General features: G+C 41.5%; 1 protein-coding gene across 2 annotated transcripts in view; it reads left to right on the top strand.

Moving 5' to 3' along the window:
- Nucleotides 1–877: 877 nt before the first annotated feature.
- Nucleotides 878–23,554, top strand: part of GRAP2 (GRB2 related adaptor protein 2) — a 60,268-nt gene continuing 37,591 nt past the window's right edge. Inside the window, exon 1 of one of the 2 annotated variants that reach the window (XM_016126447.2) lies at nt 878–23,468. The gene's annotated coding sequence lies outside the window, so the exon portion shown is untranslated. The remainder of the gene's footprint in view (nt 23,469–23,554) is intronic. The other variant, XM_016126446.2, reaches the window with a different exon arrangement.

Consider the following 23,554-nt stretch of genomic DNA (forward strand, 5'->3'; position numbering starts at 1 on the left):
AAGTTTAAATTTTAGAAACCCAACGTGAGTCTTATATGATACCTTTCATCTCAGATTTCAAGAGATTAATGCTAGGAACACCTTGTGAGCCAACATTTCCCTCTTTATCTTTGGTCTGGTCCCCAAACTCTAAATGGGGCCACTTAGCAAGTAGCAACGTGTCTAGTTTTGTGCAAAAGATGCAACGTTGCAATCCATTTTCTTACAAGAGCAAAGAGAGAGGAAGAGGCCTTCACAAGTTGCACTTGGTATAGGAACTTAAAGGGGAGGGTGAGTTATAAATTTGAAGATCAGAACTAAAAAAGGTCAAGGTGACAGAAACTTTAGGCCAGTTGAAAATCTTAAAATCCCAGAAATCCTTTAGTCCAACCAACTCAAGAGAAAGTGAATTCCAAAAATTGAAGGAACCTGGCTCAGTCTTCCTTCTCTTCTTCCTCTTCGTCTTCCTCCTCCTACTCTTCCTCCTCCTCCTCCTCCTCCTCCTCCTCCTCCTCCTCCTTTTTATTAAGGGTAATATATGGGCTAAGAGTAATATTAATATGCTGAGTTCCCTCAGAAAGTATTTTCCCTTGGATTTTAATATTGTGAGTGATCCAGGATGGTATTAAGTAAGGACCCCTAAGAATTCCTAATGTTTCTCTGGATGCATGGATATAATAAGAGCAAATGAAAGTTTTCCTTAAGACCAGCAGCAGCACACCAATGGATCTTCTCTAGGATTAGAAATTTTCTTATGAGAACATAATCGTTCAGGAGGGAAATTGTTAAAACTGAAACCAAGCATAAAGAAGCAAAAGTGTTTCAGTGAACCTCCTGCATTTTAGTTCAACTTTGGCAGCAAGAAAACAAAACCACATAATCTAAGACTCACGCCCAACTCTCTGAAGCCCCATATCTGCTAGTTCCTGTGTGGTTTGCCTAGACTGCAGGGCTGACTGGGGGGTAGTTTGGAGGAGGGAGTAAGAAGTAGGAGGGGGAGGCACTCTAAGTGGATCTTTGAGCGTCTACCCTCTTGGAAGACAGTACAGGGTGGATCTGTAGTCTGAAATGCAGTAATTTGGATGTGAATTCAACTTCCTTCTTGCAAGAGAGGATTCCAACAACTCAGCGTCAAAGCCAAGACTCAGCCTCTTCTCTTCTAAAAGGTATGTCATCACGCAACATCAGTCTACATACTCTAGAGATCTTTAACCGTTTTGTGATGTGCAGAATGCTCTCTATGAGTCAAATCTAATTAAAATTAATCCCATGGGCTCTCCAAATATTGCTTTTAATATTTTGGTCCATCAACTAAAGTCTCTAAATCTTCTGCCGTAGCAATGTTTGTGGTGATAGAATTTGACTTCTAGCAAATGAACCCAGTCCATTACACACAAAAAAAACTCCATTCACTGGCTTCTGAGCCATCTCAAGGAGAAACTTTAGCCCCTGGGATTACAGAAGTGAATTTCCACTTCATCACAGTCAGCGTTTAATTTATGCTAGGGGTGGGGAGGAAGGGCTGAGCAGCAATGAATGAATGAACACTCGTGCTCTGAGGTCAGGATTTCGCTCCATGCTCATTTCTGCTTCTGTTGGTATTTATGTTACCTTTACAAAGAACACCAGTTGGGTTTCTTCACAAAAAGAAGAAAGCTTTACGTTGAGATAGATTGTGATAGCATGTTGTCTCTCTCTGTCTCTCTATTCAAGCTAATGCCATATCCCTGAGACTGTCTTCAGTTCAGGCGTCATGTCCTAAGACGACTCCTTCATGCTCTTTGCCCCACTGGTTCCTGAACATGAGAACTGAATACACCCACCAAGGATTTTACTGACTTTAAAAAACCGTATTCACACACCCGGAATCAGGCCTTGTTAATAACGTATATGCAACTTGATTTGCACAGTACTGAAAATATACGTCCCCAGATAAATTAAGAGGAAGAAAAATATTTAGGATCTAAAACTCGAGTGGAAAAGATTGCATGTGCTCATGTTATGCCACGTGAGAAGGCAAGACCTCAGGCTGGAGATTCTGTCGTTCCATACAACTCCAGTTATCGTAGACTGCTTAGTTCTCTGGTGGGTCCCCCCGCCTTTTTTCCCCTTAATTTTAGTTTCAGAAAGAACATTTAGAATAAGTATACTCTGCTTTAGCAACCAGCATTGTTTATAAAACTTCACACTTACAAAATAATTTTTAAATGATTCTCTTTACAAAAGGATTCGTTACTAAATAAAGAACACTATGTAAATAGAGAAACATGTAAGTGCATTTAAATTCCAAGTTTTGAAATTCTGATCTGTACTCTTTTTGAGAACTTTTTTGGTGTTGTAGAGAGACACCTCTATATCATTTAATAAAATTACCTTTTGAGATGGAACTAGAAGTGTCTTCCATATAGTAAACTGGCATCTTATTCTCCTTAAATTGTAATAGATTTTATTTTTTAAAAATGACTTTACTGAAGCAGAGGAAAAGGAGGTGATCGATTTGTTCAATATGAAGAAATATCTCTATTGTTAATATAATATCCTTTTGAATATTTTGAATATCTTCCACATCTTAGTCCCTGATGAAAATCTCTTCTTTAAAAAAAAATTTCAATTGTTCTATGCCTACTTTTTAGGGATATTTAAGAATGAATGAATTAACATAAATATGAAGTGCCTTAGGAAAAAGGCACTATAAAAATGCAAAATTATATCATTAGTAATTATTTCTTTGAATCTTGATCATTTTATTCCTACCTCTTATACAAAGTATATCTCACTGCCTGGAGTCATCTTTTTTAGAACCATGGCCTTCTGGAAAAGCTGACCCTACTTTCCACATATTTGGTGATTTGGAGGGTTTGTTCCTAAACTTGAGCAGAACTTGTTTCTTTTCCTGGATCAGGAAAAGTCTACAGTTATTCAAAACTGTGTCATTAAGTGTGATTCCATCAGGATTTCTTAAACAAGTAACAGTTGCTGCTGAACTAATCCTAGGGACAAATTCTCTCTGCCCTCATAAAACAAACTCAGAACTTGGTCAAGAATCTTTGTGGCCTAAATTATTTGAATCAAGGAATAGGGTCCATTGGCTCCCATTTTGTCCACCTCAAGTATTTGGCCAGCATATCTTGAGCCATAAAACAAACAAACAAAAAACATAGCTTCATGTTTTTTTCTTTCTTTCTTTTTTTCTTTCTTTCTTTTTTTCTTTCGTTCTTCCTTCCTTTCTTTCTTTTTTCCTTTCTTTTGGCCACTTTACAATTCTCATTTATATATAGTATATAAATAAGCATTTACAAACATTTATCAAACATTTACGATGTGTCGGGCCCTGTGTTAGTCACTGAGTTCTCTTCAACAACGTTAATACTAGCTTTCAATAAGTTTAAACCAATGTGAATTCAGTAAATAATTTTTAAAAACAGTTTTTTAAAATATGCTTTCATAGGTAACATTTTAAAGAATTAAAAGGAGCTAAGTATGTGAAAATAAAAGTCTTACCTATTCTCCAAAGATGTAAGCATATATCTTATGAAGAAAGTGAAGAAAATGTTCAAAATAGAGTCGAAATGTTAGTTCAATGAATATCTTTATCCTCACCTCCTAGATTCAACAGTTGCAAACTTCTTGCTATATTCGTTCCATTTGTATGTATTTATTTCTGAACTACTGGTAAGTTACAGATAAAATGGCACTTCACCCTTAAATAATTCAGTACATATCTAAGAATAAGGATATTCTCCTATATAAACCATGATACCTTATTATACTTAAGAAGATGAAGAGTGATTTTTAAAAATATCATCTAATATCTAGGCCATATCTAACTTTTGCCATTCGTCCCCCAAACATCTTCCATACCTTAAAAAGAAAAAAAGAAAAGAAAAAAAGAAACTGGATCTAATTTTTAAAAAGAAAAGCATAATTCCGCATTTGGGTTTTATGTCTTTTTATTCTACATCAAATTTTTTAAAGGGTTAGGCCAGTTATTTTATAGACTGTTTCATGTTCTGGATTTTTTGTTGCTATATGGTATCATTTAATTTGTTCCTTTACCTCCTCTATTTCCTGTAAACTCCAAGTTAGAACTAAAGCATTGATTAGCTTTAGATGGAGCATTTTTTAACAAGGTGCTCCGTATTGCATCTCATCAGGATGCACGGAATGCCAGATTGTCCCTCTCTTTGTGATGTTCAGTTCGATGGTGATTCAAGGTAAAGATCTCACTCTAAGGATCTCTCAGTTACAAAGGTACTTTTTTTCTCCTTTGCAATTAACAAGTAATCTGAGTGGGTGACACTTTGGCACTGTGGTGATAGTCTATTTCCCAGCAAACTTCGCCAGCGGCATTAGGTGATAACCTTTGCCTAAATTGACTATTCCAATGGAAGTCATATACATTTTAGCACACTTTAAAGAAGGGTTAAACATACAAATTCATCATTATCAGAAGCAACAGCAGATATTTATTGGGTATATAAGTTCAAGTAATAATAACAACAACAACAGCAATAACAAAAAACATTAACTGAGTGCTTGCTGCAGAACTAGTCGGTCTCGGTTTGAGTCCAATCCTCCAGTTACAAACTGGGCCGCCCGGGACAAGTTACTTAGTCTTTCTGTGCCTAGTTTCTTAAGGTATAAAATGAGAGTAATAATGGACCTATCTTATTGTATTGTTTTGAAGATTAAATAATGTGTGTGTGTGTGTGTGTGTGTGTGTGTATATATATATATATATATATAAAGCTCCTAAAATAGTGACTGTCATTTGCCAAGCACTGTTCGACACTTTGCAGGCATTAACTCATTTGCTTCTCATAACGGCACAATAAAGTAAGCGCTAATATTATCCTTCTTTCTCAAGCGAGGAAACTGAGGTTCAGAGAAGTTGAGTAACTTGCTCAAGGTCGCTTAACTAGTATGTGAGGCAGCCGGGATCTGATCCAAAGCAGCCTGATTCCAGAACATTCTCTCTGAAGGCTGACACATGTAATGAGAAGTGACGCAAATGAAATTCAATGGAAATCAGTGACGGGACCCTCCCCCACCCCTACTGCCACCGCCACCGCCACCGCCACCCAGGTTTTAAGTTATCGAAAATCTGAGACTGTCGCTACCAAAGTGTATTTTGGGGTTTGTTCATATGAGTAACAGTACTGTATAAGCATATACTTATTACATTTACATAGCTCAAGGCTCTGTATAAGAAACTTGAAACATAAAAGATAATACTAGGAAGTGAAAGATGTAGAACTATGAAGAAATAGGAAGGAAAAAAACATAAAGGAATAATACAAGAGGGGAGTTATGAGACCTCAGAGCCTTGGAGAACAAGATGATATTTCATATAGTCAGGGGCAGAAAATCCTTTGATTTTTCACGTTCTCGTGCTATATAAGATTTTACTACTGAAACACAAGGGTAAGGCCATTGTCAGCTTCATGAAGACCACTCTGGATTTCTTCATGGGAGGACGAATAAGTCTTGTTAGAAGGTAACTTCCCTGGTTGGTCATCTCATACACTCAAGACACTCTGTAAGTCGGTCTGTGGCTTTTGAAGCATAACTGTACAGAAAAGGCCTTCCACGCTGGGTGTTAGTCCCAACCCCTTCATTAGCATTACAAGAAGGTTCCAGTGCTGTCTTGCTTGCTCCTTCAATTGCCATTACAGAAAGCTCTCAAGTGTAATTTTCTAAAGAGAACTAAAAATAAATGAGAAAAAAAAATCCAACATTAATAATGTTTTTATGCACTACTAACAACGCAGTCATCGCTAAATTGGTTCTGCTTTTTTATGTTTTTTTTTTTTTGATGAAAAGCAGACTAATTGATCAATTGGTCACGAATAATACTTTTCATTTGTTTTTCTCCACACCTCTCAGCCTTCCAGAAGCACAGGTTTAACGTGGCAGCCTACAAATGGTTCATGGCTTGTGCCTTTTGTCTCGTGCTTTGTGGGAAAATACTAGAAACGAACTGCTGAGAAGTCAGAAGGAGCTCGGTAGCTAATAAGTAGATAGTTCTCTTGTTACATATGATTTTAAAGAAAAGTGGGGTTTTTTTTTAATAACTAAGAAATATTACTAGGGAAGTACATAAGTAGGAAAAAATCTGGTTGGTTTGTAATTTGAAATTTGCATTTATCATTTTATAGGCCACAGATTTTTTTTTTATCACGTGTGAAGCAAAATGCGTGAGGTTAGATTCTCTCCCCTCCCCCCAAATAGATTTAAATTCTAAAACTATGGATTATGGAACCAGTAAGGCTAGCAGGAAGACATTGATTCTATAGTAAATCAAAGGACATTGCCGTATTTGAATACATTATAGCAACCCTTTAAGTTGATCATAAATACGTTGATGTGCAGGGCACATAGGTTCTTACTGGTGACAGTGAGGCAGGGGAATGGGGAGGAGTGTCAGAGACACATGTACAACGCTGAAGAAAGCTACGGCGACTCTCTCCAGGGGAGGAAAATGTGACTGATGTTCATCCACGCACTCCTTTACACAGAATTTCCAAGCAGTCAAAGTCTCTAGCGTCCATCCATATATCCTAGACAGGAAAATTTTTCTTGATTTGGAGTTTCTGTTCTGTCTTGTTTTGTTTTAACCCCGAGTCTTGTTAAGCTTTAAAAAAAGAGCTTTCACACGTTATCTCGCTGGATCCGGCTGTGCTCTCCGAGGTGGAGAGACCACGTCTTTTATCTCTCACGTTGCAGGGTGGGAAAAGCAAAACTGGACAGTGTGAGCGACTTGCTCGAGGCGGTTTTGCTAAGGTCTGCCAAGGCCGGTAAGTTATAGCCCAGGGCTCCTTCCACTGCACCCGTCTGGGCACAGCATGCTGGAGGTGAGAGGGACTTTTAATGGGGCTTCTGGAAATCTGAATTCTGGCTCTGCTGGGAACCACCTGCGTGACTTGGGATGAGACATTGTATCCTCTCTGGGCCTCAGTTTCCTTCTTGGTCAAGTGAGAAGTTAGAGCACGTGTTTTCGGAAACTCGGTTCTGTTGCAAACTGCATAATCCCACCGGGTCTGGGAACAGAAACGACCTTTTCTATGACAGATGGCAAGACCTTTCGACCCTTCCCTGTGGGTCATGAGAGCTGGTGTCCAACGCACGCCGAGTTCCTTTGCAATGCCCACATTTCGTTAGAAACTGTGAGCAGCAACAGCGCTTCCACGGGCTGCTCGTGTGTCATTCCGCTGGTTGCTTCATTTTCCTGCAGGGCTGACTGTCTCGCAGCAATTTTGCTCCAACTCTGTACTCTGCGTCAGACAGACAGACCACGATATTTTAGTATCCCTCGTTGGGTGCTTCAGAGTTACAGTATGAAAGTAAATAATGCTGATGGACTTATTTTGAGCTGATAGACCTTATTTTTCTAAAAAGGCCATTCCTCTTGAAGGACCCAAACCTTCCACCTCATTTTTTATTATTAGGAGTTATTTAATGGCCCTGAAATGTGCGTGGAAGTTGGAGACTCATAAGAGGGACTTCAGCCCTGAATGCAAAAGCCATGAGACAAGAAAGACATAGCCAAGCCCTCGACTTTGGGAGGTATTTGGAAAATCTTTGGGTCAGTATAATTAGGACAAATTTGCACGTTAACATTCGTTTCAGATTTATAAAAAGTGTCCATAGCATATGCTGCCAAGTACACAAAAGCCATAATATAACCCCAGTTTAATTCTGAGTCTCTCTAGGAAGCTAAAACAAGCAGAAGATTCTCATGTTCCATATGTCAGTAAACCAGGGTTTTATAACATCAATTGTCAAAACAGTGGAGCCGCAGAACCAAGGGTTTGCTACACATTGCAGGAAACCCCCACCCCCAGCTCTTGGCTTTTGGATGAAGTTGAGCCAAATACCGTTAGCGTGGACAGGCTGGCTACCCCACAACCAAGAAGGTGACAATCTCTATTTGTGATTATCGGAAGATGATAGGAAATTGGGGGCCCTCTCTCTCAGTCATTTTGCTCTTTGAATTTTCTACAAGAACTTCAGGCTGGCTGATGGACCCAGTTTCTTACAGAGAAGTAATGACCTTGCTCCATTAGGTCGTTAGACTGTGGGAATGACAGTGGCAGAGTGGGAACTTGGCTCCTGTGTTCTGTGTTCTACTCTCAGCCTGGGTGACTCGTTGTGCCCCAGCCACTCCTCTGTCCTTGAGTGACAAAAGACCGTTCTTTAATCTGCTACGCAGGAGATTTAGGAAGAGACATAACGTTGTTATCCCAAAAGCATTTTTATATCTTTGATGTGATATGAATACTCAAAACCTCATTTACAAAATGCATAATATGGGGCTTTCTTATTTAAACAAACCCATTTTATGGAAGTTCTATCTCCTAGACCAATATTGTTAGATGATTAATTCATTTTGCAAACCGGATACTATGTGATATTGCAACTTGACACTTGGTAACCTGTAAATATCCAGATAAACAAAAGGAGAAAGTGTGAAGTCAAAGGATCCCCTAGCTAGAGAGAAATTCCCAAGCCCTGGAACAAGGAAGATGGAGCTCTAAGATAGTAAACTTTGTTTTTCTCCAGCATGGATACACAACTTTTATTTTAAAATACAAACTGTAGGGAAGAGTAAGATTTATTACACAGCCAATGTTGTCAGCTCGTATTATTTTATAAAGTGAAGGGTCAATTAGGTGTGATTATCATCAAGTGGGCAAGCTGTGATGCTTTGTCATGTAGATGCTATAAAAAATTACCTGTCACTTACTTCACTTCAGCTTCGGCTCCCATCAAGCACACATCCCCTCCATCCCCAATTCACTGTACCCAGATGTACTGAGAACATTTAGGGTAATAAAAACAAAAGCAAAATAGGGTCCTTTTCCCTAAGGAACTAAAAAGCTATTAGGGAAACTGGGACAAACAAAAGAAAATGCCACCGCAGTACAAAACTCACGATGAGGGGATGACAGAGTCAGTGGCTCCAGGCGGGGCTTCGAAGGGAGGGTCACCTGCGGGCAGAGGGGGAGGCGAGTCGAAAAAGGCATAAACGCATCCACAAATGGCACATTTCGAGAAAATCATAGGGCGGACAGGGTCTTTATCACTGAAGATCGGTTGATTTTGCAAATGACAGTGGCGAGAAGGCCCTCGTGAATTTTTTTTCCTTGGGGAGCCAGAAATTAAACTTCTGCCGCTGGAAAACGTACCTCAAGCTCTTTTCCCAGATCAACTGTTCTTTGGCTTCCAGCTGTGCCCCTCTCTAAGTCTTCTCTTCCAAGCGTAAATATCCTCGGCTCTTTTAAGTACTCTACTGGCGTGGTTTTACATGCTTTCTTAGTTTTAAGTGTTCACCTCTGACAGACTTTGGTTTAAGGCCCTTCCTAAATCGTGCTGCCGTGAATGGGACAAAGGTCTCCAGGAGTCATCTGACAAATGCAGAACACCGTGGAGTAGTTACCTCCCTTGATGTATACCTTATACTTCTATTAAGATGGCCCAGGAGGACATAAGCCTTTTTGGCATTCATATCTCACTGCTGACTCATCCTGAAATTGTGGTCAACGAAAACCCCTGAGTTCCCATGTACTACTATTAAGCCAGATCTTCCTTATTCTGTCCTTAGGCACAGAGGTTTCAAAGTAGAGAAATGTATCCCTTTTCTATTTAACCTCATTGGTAACAACCTATCAAAATATTTCAGAGCTAGCTTATTAGTTCTCCCTCCCAGCCAGTGAGTGTGTAGAGTAAGTGTGTTCCAAAAGCTCAGAACTTGATTATCTCCTTTCTATCAGTAAATCGTCTGCAATCCTGCACAAATCTGCATCTTTAGACAAATTAGTGAGCTTCACTCTTCCTAACAATAAAGTAGGAGCAAATATATGTGGCCATTTTCTTCCCAAGGATATGCAACGATGAGTCAGATTTCTGCAAAACTCTAAGTGGAAGTTACTCAAAGGTGGTATATATGAGAGGAAAAACATTTTGTTCTTAGCTCTCAGAGGCTTTTGGAAGATTTTATTATCCTTATCACTATATGTTACAGTAAATAGCATTCATTTTTTGCAGCTGTTTTAAAGTTATAACTGAGTTATCTGATTTGGGCTTGTAGAAACATCATATGATGTCAGTATAATTCTGGCACATGATTATTTCTAATTTGAGTAAAGATGTATCTGTTTCACTGCAAGGCCCCTTTTTAAAGAGATTCTCCATTCCCCTCCCCCGACCCCACCTTTACACCCGAGCCCCTTCCATTAGTAAAACAAGGACTATGAGGACTTTGAATTTTAGGTTTCCATTGAACTTTTAGAAACCTTTGCAAGTCTTGCCAGACTAGCTTAGCAGTTCACAGGTTTTTTATTCCTGGCAAAAGCAGAGAACTCATGGGTAATTTATATAATTTAAAATCTCAAGCTAATAGAAATGATGCATTTCAAAGCACATCCCTGTGAGCAGTTGCCTTCATTATAGAAAAGTGCAGAGAACATCCACATTCTTCTAATCCACCATTCTAATGTAAATTTTAATATTGCTTTCCTGACCTTGTAATCATTAAGACTCAACCCCCGACCCCACCTGTCTACAGTGATTTTGAACTAGGGCCTTGCTACTCCATGTGGGACCCGAAGATCAGGAGTATTAACAGCACCTGGGAGCCTGTTAGCAATGAGGACCTCAAACCCTGCCTCAAACCTACTAAATCAGAATCTGAACTTTAAAAAGATTCCCCTGGTAATTCTTATGCACAGTAAAATCGGAGAACCGACCTTGGGTGAAAGAATGTCACCCCACTTTACCCATCTACCTCGTATCATAATATAAAACTTACAAAATTCCATTTGGTGCTTATTAAGAATTTAGAGTTGCTAGTTAAAATTTTACCAAATTTAAATATTCTATATACATCCAGCTATTTCTCAAAGTATATATAACTGGCTTTAAAATACTCTTCCCGTTCTGGGTTCTTGTGGAGCAGGGCTTCTCGACAGGAGAGGATTTTTGACACCCTCCCCCTGCCAGGGATATTTTTCAGTGCCTGGAGACATTTTTGGTTGTCACAATTTGAGGCGAGGGAGTGTTACTGTCATCTGGTGGGTGGAGGCCAGGGATGCTGCTAAGGACGCAACAATGCACAGGTCGGTCCCCACGACAAAGAACAACCAGCCCAAAATGTCAACAGTGGATGCATTTATGCCTTTTTGAGGCTGAGAGGCCCTGTTATAGAGGTACGTGGTTTGTAGAGAGAGATTCAGGTGTGCAAACATGCGTTACAAAAAGCCATCAGAAAATTGAGCCACGTGACATCCCATGATCTGGCCAAGCAAACTTCAAATAGACAAGCAGTGGCCTGAGTGGTGATGGTAGGGGTTTTGGGGGAAGGCAGTGGAGAATCTGGCCACAGGTGACAGGAGACATCTAAGACAGACAGTAACCATTGCTGTGTGCATGAAGACATTCAGTTTTAGGTAACAGGTCTGGGGTTCAGAGACCGAACGTGAGCTGGGGGGAGGTGTGGGCTGGAGAAATGCAAAGTTTCAGTCCTAGAGTGGATTCTAGGTATGATCTAAAAAATCATATTAGACCTGGAAAACGAGAAAGGATTTCAGATGTTAGCCTAGGAGTACACGGTGGATTTCAGCAAATCCAGTTAGACGTGGATTTAGAACGAGGCAGAGTCCCACTTGCTAGAATTGGGACACCTCAGAGCCAGGCCAGCAGCAGGCGGTGACCTGGTACAGAGCTAGCTGAGTTTTCAGCTAGAGTGAGCTCTTTAAAACCTTCCCAACCGAGAAAAGGCTTGGTGTTGAGCCCGCAGTACGATTCATTTGCAGGAAGGGGTCAAGTGCTTCCGGTTATGGAGATAGGAGGGCAAGAAGCGGTCTGGGTCCTGACACTGGCCACTGAAAAATCACGGGATAAGAACTGGAATAGCACTTGAGAGGCCCTCCAGGTTATTTCCCTACTGCAAGGCACCTAAATCATTTCAGAAAGGTTACCTGCTTTTCAAATCTAAAATTTCCAGAGGAAGATTTCTTAAGAACCTGTGGTTGGTGCCTTAATCCCCCTAAGCCAAAATTTCTGCCACCTTCCTAACCCTAAACCCCCTCACTGCATGTGAGGCGCCCTTCTCTGCCCCGACCCCACATGCAGTGTGCTTTCTGACATTCTTCTTTATTCTCTGTGCCCCCTCCAAGTCTTGTCTGCTTATGATAATAACCACCACAATGGACTTATTAGATATGTCCTGGAAAGCAAAGAAGGGAAAATATAAAATGGTATGTATGGTTTGGGTGATTTTTACTAATCTCTCTCTTCTCTCTCCAAGAACTTGTCACTCTTTGCCAAGTTCATAGCCCAGTCGGAACAATAGTCCTTAGGCTAAGTTCCATTGTCACATTTTGGTTGTCCTGCAAATAGTTTCACCATGGTCCTCATATAAGGAAAATGGAGTACACTATCATATAGAATAGCTCTGATGTGAATTTGGCTGTAAATAAAACTGGGATAAATGCATCTGCTTGGTTCCAGAGGAAGCATTATACTGCCATGTGGGTTTTGTTTCAAATGAACTGCAAAACCAAGTTCTTTTCCGTGGAAAGGGATTTAGTCAACAGAATTCACTTACTTTGCTGCGACTGGATTAATTCCGTTTCACGTCATGTCTCTAAGTAGAAAAGTAAACTGATTTGCAGCAGCCTAAATGGACATGTTGATGCATCCGACGTCAGTAAGATTTATTCCAACTAGATTACCACCATCGTGGCGTGCCAGTTGTTTTAGCTTCTGTAAAGTACTTGCAAAAGTGCCCCACTTCAGTATGTGCTTTGAAAATAGCTTATCAAAGTTACAATAGATGGGGACATTTCAGAATGAGAGAGAGAGAGAGCGCGCGCAGATGTGCAAAATGAGATGAGCATTCCTCCCCTTCCTTGAGCTAGATAGAACCACTCCTCCGCTCCTCAATGTTATAAAAAAAAAAAAAAATTTTTTTTTAAACTCTATACTCTGTTCTAAAAGCCACCATTTTAGATTTTCGAATTGTATTTCACATGGCAGTGCTCAAGAGAGACACCCGGTCCCACTTGTGGTTAGACAGGTGCTGGCTGTGGGCTCGCTGTGTGCTCAGCGCTGAGCTACGTACCACCGCCCACCCAGGCGTGGACCCCCACCCTCCTCTCTCTCCATCCTCTGCTTCCTGCTGTACACTGTCTCTTCTGCATCCCTCTCCATCTCCAAAGACACAACTCATGATCCTCCCAGGACTCTCAGTGTCTGTCTGTCTCGGGACCCCTCCTTTCCTTTCTCCTGAATGGCTAACTCTACCTTGGCTGGCACTTAAAACACAATAAGGCTGCTATTGGAAATTGTTCTGATTTCTATAGCTAGTAGTTTCCATAACTAGTAGTTACTTTCAAAGGAAATAGCTTGTGGAGATGAGCCTGTGGTGTCGGAGAGCTATTATATGGATCGAATGTAATAATGTGCATAAAAAAGCCATTTGTAAACTATAACATGCTCTCCAAAAGGCAGTTATTACTGCATTGTGTGATTTTAGGGTTTAAAAATCAGCTGGGTAATATATAAAAATTCAGTAAGTCTCTGTAGCATGGTTGAAAAGAAAGTTAGAGAATTTGGGGCACTGACCCCTCCATCGATAAGCTAGAGGTCGTCAACATTTCTTTCAGTCAAAGCACGCCCTTTTCATTGAGAACATGTACGCTGTCCTAGGACATGTCTGCTCACCAGTCTGGGACGAGGCCTTCACTTTTGCTTGAGCGCCTCATCCTCCACATAGTCACCTTCCAAAGTCCCAGCCAACCTTCAAGGGCTAGCCCCAAACCTACCCCTTCTCCCCAGCTCTTAACCCAGACAGAATTAATCTCTTTCTCCCCAGCACTCATTCATGTCAGCCTTACGGTGGAATTATTTATGTGGGTATTGATCTTCCTGAATCGACTGTGACCTGCTGAGGGCATCTGCCCGTCCCTCCCCTCCCTCCACAGGCAGTAGCTCAAAGCAGAGTGGCCAGAGGACAGAGGAAAGAACTCCACGGACCAAAAAATACCCGACAAAAAGGTTTTATTCCCAGGGGCTGGTCTCACATATGAACATGTCCTTGCATGAACAACTTTTGCATCCCTCTGAAATGCAACAGGGCTTGTTAAATAGACTCATAAAAACCCCCTCTCTGAGTGGTGGGCACGTGGAGGCTTCTATTTCTTTTTCTCTGTACTTTTCGGTACATTTAAATGCTTTCTATTTAAAAATGAACATGAAAAGACCCCATCCTATTTAAGAGTTAGTGAGTTGAGTAACTTCCACTGTAACTTGATTTTCAGCCTACAAGATTCCCTGTAGTTTAAATTACAAAGATCATTCTCTGCTTCCCAGCTTAGTTGTATTTTATCTACTGAATATGGTACACCTTGAAATTATTAGTTCTCAGGCTACGTTTCACACAATGCCGAGTTACATTGCGCCTTTATTGAAAGGAACTCGTGCGTGATGTGGGTGTCTCGAAGGATGAAAAGTACCACCTTTTAGCACATTTTTAAAGAGTCCTTGTGCTGTTTTATTATTTGAATACTTTACCTATTTTTTAGGAATCATTTCTGAACTGATGAGTCATATGACTGTTGCCAAGTCCATTATAAGCGCTCAATAAATATTTCAAAAGTATCATGCACTTCTAAACAAAAGATAACTTCAGTCATTGAAAATGGAAAGCAATGGGTATAGTTTCCAATTGCTGCTCTTTTGTGCTTATGAGAAATCATAGAAAAATGGGAAGTTGGGGTGGGGAGAATCAGACACCGCGTTGACGAGAGCAGATTGTAATTTTGTTTACAGTGATTTGATACGGAATTACGCGAGGGTTTTATTGTTGTCATGGATTAAAGCTGTGTTGTTACTATAATAGCAGATTGGCCCAGAGCCCTCATCCGATGCCAAACTCTCTAGTATCGCCTCTGTTCTTCCCTGCAGTCCTGGCACGGACCCCTAACCTCAAACTCCAGCCAACTTCCCTTACGACACACTTTCTCCCCTTCACCTGCCAGATGCTTCTTGTTCTCAGACATTACACCCCAGAATCAGGGGCTTTTAGCGAGTTAAAAAGGGAAATATAGAATTACCTAGCTCTATCAGTATTTTAAGTATTCTTGTAGACTTAAATGAGAGCTCTTGTACAAAACCACTTGAACTCTTTCTTAAGATATGTTAATTTTTTTTCTCTCTCTCTTTGATTGAACTGTTGACCTTCTGGATATACGACTAGTCATTATCTCAAGTGTGTTTGGAACTATTCTTGCCCTAACTATTCTAAAACGTAATTAGCATGAAGACATTATTGTAGGAGCACACATCACCTTGGGCCAGGATCTCATTAGACAGCACAAATCGAGCAGAACTGAGCATGCTCCAGGCTGAAAAAGAAAAAGACTCTCTAAGAAAAATCCATGGCATCTGTAGGAAAAGTTAAAATTAATGATTTTGTGAGCCCTCTCTTGCTCATACATTTGATTTGTATGAGGTCCAAACGCAGAGAGGGTTGTGGTTCTTCTGTTTGAAAAATGAAAGCAAATGTTTTCTCAGAACTCTGCTTATACGATGTGGCTGCTGTCACAGCTCCGGGTCAATCAAAACCAAAATAATACAGTTTAGAGCTCTAGCTTCTTCCCACAGGAAATGCATAGCACTTTAAGACATAATCCCATTTATCCTTGCAACAGATGTTATAGAGAATGAATATTCTATAGAGGTAGTTAAAAAAAAACATAGGAAAACTGAGGCCCAGGGAGGTGCAATAACTCACGAGTTATTCATGGTCCTCCTTGAACATTCTCCATCGCTCCCACCATAGAAGGAACTCTTTATATCTGAATCGAAAACTATTTCACGCTGCCTGCTCAGTTATTTCAGTATGTACCTAAGTCTGGGACAAATCCCAACTCTTATGAAACCTCATGAGAAAAATAATGAAGCTCCTCATTTCTGGGATTGCAAAGGTTCCCATTTCTAGTTCATTCCAGAGCACTCTGGATGCCCGAGTCTCTAAATGATTGGAACCTTCGGGAGACTTGCCTGATTTTGTCATTCACCTAATTTATAAGTCTATAATGTGATTTAATGTGCAGAGGTGTCCTAGAAACAATAATTTCTCATTATTATAATAACATTTCTCCTTAATTGCAAAAACATTGCTGACCTGAATTTATTCTTGTCATGGCTGTGTGTACAAGCAGAGTCTTGTTTCCCTCTACAGTATGTTAAGGACGTATTAATTAGCTTCCCAATGCTGCCCAAACAAGGAACAGAAAGGATTTATCTAAATCATGAAACCTGAAACAAAACTAACACTGTGCTAATTGTATTTTAAGGGCAATCTCAGCATTAGGTAGTGTAGCAAAAGGTAGGCCTCATTTTTTAGAGAAGGTAACAGAAAACACTACTCAATTAACAAAACATTTGTTTAGTACCTACTGTGCACAAACTCTGAGAGGCAAAAGGGGCTAAGACAAATAAAATTGGCTAATTTAGTTGATAGTCATAGGTAAAAGGCAATAAAGGGCGAGGTGATATAAGTGTTTTGATTAAGTGTCAATTAGCTTAGATATATTAACTGGAACCATATGAAACTGACAGTTTTTTTTTTTACCAAAAGAAGTGTCAATTTCACATGATTCAAACCTAATATTAAGGTTTGAATATTAAGGAGCTGGTATAGTATGCTATACCAGCTCCTAAAACATTATGTTGTTCATTTTCTTTCTTTTTTTTAAATTAAATGATTCATTTTGAGTCGAAACTGTCATTATTAGACAATCAATAGAAGGTAGATACAAGTTTTTGACTCCTGTTTTTCATATTTATTTTTGTAGACTCAAAAATAACACATATTTTGGTGTTTTAAAGTGTCTTGATTATATTAGGAACTTCTTTTTATTTGACTTAGAGTCACAGACCTGCTAACTGTTCGAGTATGACATTCCCCAGCTCAGTTCTTCCGGCCACTCCCTTCATGGTCTTCACGCGAAACTTTCTTTTCTGCGGAGGTGTTTGCAGAATACTCCACTTATTTGGAAACATTTCTCAATAGGTGATTAGATCTAACATCCAGTTTTGCCAGTCAGGTTACTGAGAAATCAGAACAGGTTACGGTGTGTGTGTGTGTGTGTGTGTGTGTGTGTGTGTGCACGCAAGCGTCTGTACACACATATATATACACACACACACATATATATGTGTATTCCTCTAAATTCATCCTTTTAGTTCATTCCACATTTAAGCAATATTTCCCAAGCACCTATTTTTGTGCAAGTGGTGGAACCAATCCTCTTCCAGATGTGAAGTTGTATATCAGAAATGTATTCAGTAATATAAATATGAATTTACTGCTCACTATAGACCAGGAACTGCTCTAAGCACTTGACGTGTATTAATCTATTTATCCCTACCCAAGGGGAGGTAGGTTCCATTGCTATGTTCATTTTAAAGATGAGGAAAACTAAAGCCAGAGAGAGGTTAAGCGAGCTTCTAGAACCTAAACACTTAACCAAGGCACCAGCAATTTGTCTGGTTATCATGGGGGACCTGATGTTAGAAAGCGAGTGTGACAAAGTGGCAGTGCCTCTGTTCGCCTTAAAATAGTAAATATCCACCCGGGCCAGCTTGTGTATAATGTCAGAAAACGCTTTCGCCATCACACGGAGTTGCCCCCAGCTCAGGACACTAAGTTGCGCCCCTGTGAGGCCCCCAACACATTGGGACACACATCACACATGCTGACCACCACATTCTTACAGAGTCATCTCTTACCCCACATCTTATCACGACCCAGCCAAAGGCCAGGCACTATCAAGAAAATGTTCGCTCATCTTTTCCTGTCATATCCAATGTGCGAACACTGATAACATACCTAAATTCGAAGAAAATCAACAGAAGTCATCTCAGTCAACCTGAAAAGTCTAGTGACTCATTCAGAGCCTTTTCACGGGGCTCCTGCTGGGCCACTCTGGTTCTCCCGGACCAGCCTCCAGGCCTCCTGCCTCCTGAGCACAGTTCGGAGCTTGATCATGCTCTACTGCGAGGATCAGATGCGCTCTGACTTTCTTTTGCATACGCAAGCTGCCCCTGTTCTGTGCTGACAGTGACCCCGCCGCTTATGTCCCCAAGGCAGGCTAAACAAGGTCGCCTTGGAAAACATAACAGGGAAGAAGATGATGGCTTTCCAGCCCCAAGAGTAAATTCCATCTGAAGGTAAAATTGTGATAGCTAAATCTGACTCGATCTCTGTCATGTCTCATTAATACATGCACGCATGTGGAGGCTTAAACCATGCCTACTGACTGCTGAAAACAAAACAGGCCAACTCCTGTCTCGTAAGAAAGACAACAGCTGGTAGGCCAACTCAGCAGAATAAAGAGAAACAGGGTTTTAACTTCTCTACACACACGCACGCACGCATGCATGCACGCCCACATGCACACACATGTAGTGTGGCCCATAAGACAGTCGCCCTGGCAACGTAGGGCATGTAATGTTTTCAAGGATTTTCCTGTTTAACTATAAAGTAGTCACATGAACTTTTTTGCCATTGCGAGTCTGGCTGTAGGCCCCCCTTCTTCAGACAGAGGTCTGGCATCTATTTTAGCCTCAAAGGCAGTAAGCAGAGTAGGAAACAGCAAAGACTCAGGAGCCAGACAGCCCGGGCTGACATGTTAGCTCTACCCTTTTCCAGCTGTGCAACCCAGGTGGGTTACTTAACCACCCTATGAAATGGGAATAATAGGAATTAAAACATGGGTTTGTTGTGACGATTTAGGGACACATATGGCAAAGCCTTTAGAACAAGCCCTCGACATATACTATTTCTAATAGTGACTAGAAGTGAGCTCACGTATCTAAGTTAGGAAGCCATGAGGTTCTTTTCTGTTTTTAACTTTAATATTCGTGGCACTTTAATCTCGTTTCTTCTTCTGTGGACGTGCAGAGGGAGGATGTTTAGCTATTCTTGGAGAATGATCTTTCATTAAAAACCATTATTAAGTCTCTTCAAGTTTTTTTTTTGTAGTAAATGATCCAGATTACTTAATCATTCTGTTTTACATGCTTTAATCATTTATTTGAACTTTTCAACCGTATCCAGACTTAATACATGCAGAAATATTGTCTAGGAAAGTTTGATTTTGAAATTCCTTATCATCTGCGGTCCATTAGCTCAAATGTTTAAAATCCGTTGTTCATAAGAGCAGAGTTATTTGCCATATCGGTTGATTGATTTTATTCTGTTATATTTCCATAGTCACTTAATTCTCACATTCATAGTTCGGCACAAGCCAAACCAGAAGAGACCATAGGTTGGTCATTCATTCATTCGTTCGTTCGTTCATCAAGTATTTATTGAGGGCCTACTCTGTGCCAGTAATGTACTATGCTTAAGATTACGAATAAGACTTCTTACATGGAGGAGCTAACATCTGTAGAGGGAAGACACAGAAGTAAACAAACCATTCCAAATGACACCCATTAGATCCCGTACTCAAAGTGAGAAGGTACCAAGATAACCCTGGGGTAGAAGGGAGGGAGAATTCAGCTTTGCTTGGTGGGTCCAGGAAGGCTACACGAAGAAGGTGACTATTGAACCATACGAAAAGATGCCAAGGATTCAGGGGAGAGGAAGAGGAGAGTATTCAGGAAAGAAGAAGGAATTTGCATGTTGCACAGCCAGGGGACCTGCCATGGTGCAGGACCTGGGAAGGATGCAGAGACACGCAGAGTTGCCCAGGTCACCTGGGGCCAGAGCTGTAGCAACCAGACCAAGAGGTGTGGGCTCCATCCTGCAGGTGTGGGAGACAGGGGAGGGTGTGTTTTACAAATCACTCTGCGAGCAATGAACAGGGGAGACTGGAGGCACTGGAGCCCAGAACCAAGGAGGAGAAGTAGGATGCTGGGCTCATGGAGAGAGATTATCGGGCCTGCATGCCAAGGAGAGGGTGATGGAAAGAAGGCACTCAGTTTAAAGTATATCTAAAAGGTAAGGTTTAAAGAGCCATAGAGAGGGGTGCCAAATTTGGGAAAGAGGAGGCAAAGAGAAGGAAAAGTCCAGAAGGAATTCCCAGTTTCCTCCGCGGGCCACCATGAGTGCCATGGTGCCCTATAGTGCCATAATGGAGCGAACACGAGCTGGCGCAAATCCTTCTCCTAGAAAGCCTCCTCAAAGACACATGTCCTGTTGAAAGTCAGTAGGGAAGGTCAATGTCACGTGAGAAGAGCAGGATGTATTCCTTACTAGTTATTCTTTTGAAAATACTGCTTAATACGTGTGACATATATGCGCTAAGAGAATTTCATGTAAACGTGTTAATTTTTAATTGTCTGGAAATTAATTTTCCAAATACGATAAGATGTTAGCATTATTTCGGTTATCTAGACCTGACACCACCGATATCTACTTGTTTGTTTAATTCTTTGTTAGCCGCCTCCCCCGCCTGAAGCCAAGCTCCATGAGGTCAGGGGATCTGGCCCTTTTGTTCACATCTCCATCCCCAGCACCTAAAATGGCGTTCGACTCATGACAGGTGATCAATTAATCTTTGTTGAGAAAAGGAATGAATTTCCATGTGGGTAAAAAAAAAAAAAAAATACTAATACTAATGAGAAAAGAAAGGGAAAAACAAAACTTGGACTTAAAACAGTTTTTTATGAACAAATCCAATTTGCAAAAATGGAAACTGAAGTCGAAAGCTATTTTTCTTCCTGAAGCTCTGCTTCTGGGAAAATCACAGCTGCCAGTTTCGATGGTGGTTTCAACTGCCCGGTTACAAATTCTGCACGGTTGTGCATGTTGGCAGAGCTCGGCTTCCTTAAATGCTGTTGGATCAGTAAGGACATGGTGATTTTCCTTATTGATTTAATGCCAGTTCCGCCTTCGTGAAAAATCCCATGTGCTGCTCAACGGATCATAGACAATAAAAACTGAGCACTGGGGGACAGAAATTAAGTCAGTCACTCATGTTCCTCTTTAGTCAGGTGACATTAAACCGTTTCTACTTCCAAGCTGGTGTGTTCCCTCATTTTCCCATTTAAACTTAGCAGAGTGATTATTCCTCCTGGTGGGTTGTACGTATGCTCCGTTTTGATCTGTGAAATAGCTCATTCCTGGATGAACTTTAAGCTCCAAAATAACGCTTATAAAATACTGTTTATGAATCGTGGGAGAAATGTTTCATAATCTCATTACTCCAAAATGGTCGCACCAAACCACTCTCTCCGAAGTTCCTTTTTTTCTGAGAAGAGGAGGAAAGAACTTCAGGCCACAGCCCTACGATAACAATGATAATAGTCACACTCCCCATGAATTTTACTCAATAGTCTCATAGAGGCTACAATGTAGGAAACACACCATCGGTGAATCTTTAGCAAGAGCAGGACGCCGTGCTGTACTACCAAGAGGATGAGGCTCGGTTCCCATCCTCTGCGACTCACAGATTAGCTGGGTAAAGGTGAGACACAAACCACAAAGTGAACGTAATCGTCACCAGTGAATGTGCAACACAGTCAGTAAGTGCCACACAGGGTTCGGAAGAGGACAGGGGCAACCAGACAACATTCCTGGAGGAAATGGGCTTGAAATTTAGCTGGACTTTTACTGGGGGGTCTGGAGTGAAAACAGGTAAAGAAATGGGAATATTCACAGACACCATTGAGAGGAGCCCTACCTGGCTGAGGCAGGGGTTGTGGCAGGTAAGGTAGGGGATAGACTAGGGATGACCGTGAGTGCTCCCCTAAGGACTTTGGACTTGATTCTATAAGTCAAGTAGAATCATTGGGAGTTTATGAGCAGAAAGGGTGCAAGGTAAACAATGCTTTACAGAAAGTAAATCGATCTGTGTGATAAATTTAATTAGGAGTTTTCAGAATTGAGATGATGAGACCCTCACCTAGGCTGGGAACAGGAGAATATCTCCGTCATATGGTACATTTCTGTGAATACTTCTGAGAGATTTCTATCAGATGACTGTCCCCTCTCTGTAAGACAGTGATCCTGTGGCGTGTGCCGCTTAGAAGTCGCCTCGTTCTTTGAGAGCCCCACAGTTGGCACGTGGAACAGGCCCAGGAATGGCCTGTATGCAGACCTCAGAGAATCCAGGCAACGCACAGGATGAAAGCTGGGAGGAGACTCAGAGCGCACGGAGTGCACAGCTCACTCGTGCAGAAGCCGGTCCTTGCTCAGCCCTCACAGCTCCTCTGTGACAGATCCAGAGCGTGACCATCTCCCCTCGCTGCTTCCCAGCAATGCAGCCAAAGCTGCTCCGAATTCTGTTCAGAGGTGTGTGTGTGTACCAATGCTGGCGGAATCCAGAAGAGTTTTTGCCCCGAACAGAGAGAGTCGAAGCTCCTTTCCTTTCCTCCTCCCAGAGCCCCTGCCCCCAGATCCAGTCCCTGCCTGAGCCCCCACTTCATGTCTGCCAACTCGCGGCCTCCACGCTTTCTCAAAACACCCTCTGGCTTCTGGTTCTCTGCTCACACCCCGTTGTTTCTCATGTCCTGTTGTTGATTGTGCTGTCCTCTTTGGCTGGAACCCTTGAAGGCCCCGGGTTAGGCCTCGCTACCTTCAGAAAATGCCCCCTGGCCTCAACCCCTCCCCTCGATGGACTGAGGTCTCCCTCCTTGGAGCTCCCATGCTGCCCCGCGCAGAATTCCAGCCCCACGTCCCCATGATGTCCTGTCGATGGGCCTGCCTGCCACCCGCCCTTCAATGTGGGCTCCCTGAGGGCGGGACTGTGGGTATGCATGATTAAACATGCGGAACCTAGCCATACTAGGCATTTAAATATCTGATGAATGAATGAATGACACTTGCCTTCTTGGTGCATTCATTCGTTTAAGAAATATTTACCGAACAATTCCTTATAATCAGCACCATGGTAGTCACACTAAAATGTCAAAATATACCAATGCACTCAAGCTCCAAATTATGCATACATAAATTATGCATGTAGAGTGTTAACATGCACACGCAGTGGAGACTTCGAACATAACCACACATACCGGAGCTCGCGAACGCAGTAAACTGCGCCAGATGTCCCTGAAATTTACAAAGACCCAAGAACCAAAAATGACAGTTAGCTCCATAAGCCCTCTAAAAGAAAAAGAAAAAGAAAAAAATGCAAAAGAACAAAAGAACCTCCAGCAGAAGGAAGTGGCTATGGGTTTTTTTTCTGTGCTCTCCAGCCGGGGGTGGGGAGGACGTATAAAAGCATTCTATGCTGGGCAAATTCGTGAAAGTCGGAGTTCCTCAAGGGTTGGCTTTAGGAGCTGTTAGGAAAAGTCATTGCCATGCAGGAGTCAGGGGACTGCTTTTTATTCCACTGGAAATTGTTAACGAGGACGGCATTACTGGCCCCTTATTGCTTTGCCTGATAGAGAGACAGCAGGTTCACCCAAGCAATTCTGGAACCCTGATCACTGCCAATTAGGGGAGCATTGTCTGGCTGACATATCAAGTGAGTATAAATATATTTGCGGTGATTAAAATGGGGAAGGAAGATAGCAGAAAGATTGAGACAGAAGCCACCGCCCCTTGCCCGGC

Source organism: Rousettus aegyptiacus, unplaced genomic scaffold, assembly GCF_014176215.1.
Source record: "Rousettus aegyptiacus isolate mRouAeg1 unplaced genomic scaffold, mRouAeg1.p scaffold_m13_p_2, whole genome shotgun sequence".
Classification (NCBI taxonomy): domain Eukaryota; kingdom Metazoa; phylum Chordata; class Mammalia; order Chiroptera; family Pteropodidae; genus Rousettus; species Rousettus aegyptiacus.